Here is a 2,502-nt window from a genome sequence, read left to right on the forward strand (position 1 = left end):
TCTGGCACCAGGTTTCATGAGAATGGGCTGATAGACAGAGTTCAAAATAATTTAAATGGAAACAATCATGGGTCTTGAAGTTGACGATCTAGAAAGAAAGACTGAAGGAGTTGTAGAGGTTGAGCTCATAGGATAGAAGAGGGAAGGAAATGTTATAGCTTTCAAAAATGTAAAGGGAGGCTCCAGGAGCACGATCACTGTCATGAAAAGGTACAGACCTGAACTGCTGCAAGCAGGATCCTGGTTGGAAATTAGGAAGCCTCCTGATGAGGAGGGCAGTCCCTGGCACTGGTTGCTTGCCCACCCCACATCTAGCCAGCTCTCAAACAATGGTTGAGCCTGTAGAACCCTCCTCTGCACACTTGTCCTTTTCGCATGTGCTGGACACATCAAGCACAAGGTCAGATATGTGGCACTGAAAAATCCTGGCATCAGTGTAGCAGCTCTCATTACAAAATGAGCTGGGCAATTAGCTAAAACTGGTCAAAGCACAGAATGATAACTAGGAGGGAAAGGCTGGTTGCAAATCCTTCTATGTTTGTGGATCTGCAGCATTTTTAGGCAAGAATCCCAAACTGCTCAGCATGAATTCGTGAAAGCTTTAAATGGTGGAAGGCCTTGAGATATATATATATAAAAAATATTTTTTAAGTTGGATTTTGTGATGCTTCTTGGTGAAAACTGATTAGATTCATTGACAGGAGAGTGTGGATGAAGCATTTCTGTATGGCATCATAAAGTAGATTAAAGAACTTTTTGCTACCTATCTTTTTATAGGAAAATGAAAGAAAATCAAGTGGGAAAATGGCCACTGACATTTCAGTTCCATTGGCACTGTTGTCTGCCTTGCCAAGGGCTCTCCCAAGTAGCAGCCTGGACTGGTTCCTCCACTAACATCAGTGCTACTGACTGCCTATAAATAGGAGTTTGACAAACAGCTCTTTTATTTTCTTCCCCAGGCTCCCGTCACATGCTAGAAAGTGCTTTGCTCTAACTGGAGGCTGCATTACAGTCTCCACAGCAGCAGCCTGGGAAGCTGCTCTGCAGAGCAGCACTTTATGTATGTACAGAGGATGCTGAGGAGGCAGAAGAGAGCTTGCACACATAGGAAGTTTCTCAGCAGTGTTGTAGTTCTGTATTCCCTGAAGGTACTAATGAATGTAGCCTGTAAAAATGAATGTGCTTGTAACAAGCCCCTTTGGAGGCCACTTGCAAAGGTGTTGTGGTTTGGGGTTTTTTCACAGGGCCCGTGTTTCACACTGTGGGAACCTTTACTTCCCTGTGAACAGAAAAGGGATTGATTTGAGCTTTTGAGGTAAGTCAGCTAAGCTAGGTGAAGCTGATTTTTATGGCTGATGAGAAGTGGGTAATTTCTTTGACTTACAGAGAACTATTGTTATGCAATATGCATTATTATTGTTGTGTAATGTTTCTTTGCTTGTTTTGGTCCTCAGTTTAGCGTTTTCCTACATGCGCCTTTGGAGGGAGCTGTCTGTGGCGGTTACTCTTCTGTGAAACATGGAGTTTATGAGCTGAAGTAATAACTGTATTAGCTTTACATATGACCTGGTAGGATTGGTTTTGGTAAGTTTATAAAATTGCAAAGGGTGTTTGCTTTAGGTGCATAAATGGAATCTACAGAAACTAGAATCAAATCAGAAAGGCTTCCAATGCATTTATAACTGTGATTAGAGCTCACTGAAATTGAGAGGTTTCTTAAACGGTTTAGAGGAACTGCCCTGGTGACCAAGGGGCCTGACTCTTACAGTGTAGTTCCTTCTGTATTTCTGATTTCAGAAACACTGAATTAAAATGAAACTGCTTGGCAAGCCTCATGCTGCTATGATAAAATAACCAATTTGTCTCATAGTGAGATATTTATAGCCATTTCACGTTGCTTTTTTTGTTCTTTGCAGATTGAAAGCTGTTTGGAGTAAGAAGTTGCCCTTCCTTCTACTCTAGAAGACATGATTTCCAGGAGAGTGGCGGGATCTCTTGCCCGTCTGTTTGCGGTTACTGCATTTATCTGGAAAGAATTTGCTGGCAAGCTTGGTCATATTAAAACCATCCTGTCTATATATATATATATTTATATATACACTGTGGTAAAAAGCATAGTAGCAGAAAAATATAGGCAGTGCTTTTCATGGAAAGTCATTGTTAAATCTGTAAGAAAGAACACTAATTCATGTAATAGATAAAGTAACACTAGTAGAGGGACAAGCCTCTGAAGGAGAGAGAGAAAAAAAGACCAATTGTGTCTAAATTAGGCTTCTAGCACCGTATCTGACTCACAAACAAATGTTCAAGTGCAAAATATTCCAGTTATATTTCAGTTCTGGCCTGAAAGGATATGATTATCTGTCTCTTCAAACAGCCCAAACTCGCTCCAGTGTAACTAGGGGTAGCTTTGTAGCTATCAAACATTGAGAATGTTTGTAGCTTTAAGTATACTAACTTACTGAGTATGTCTTGAAGACCTTAGGCCCACTGTAGGAGAGG

Source organism: Nestor notabilis, unplaced genomic scaffold (assembly GCF_000696875.1).
Source record: "Nestor notabilis isolate BGI_N333 unplaced genomic scaffold, ASM69687v1 scaffold1797, whole genome shotgun sequence".
Taxonomy (NCBI): Eukaryota; Metazoa; Chordata; class Aves; order Psittaciformes; family Psittacidae; genus Nestor; species Nestor notabilis.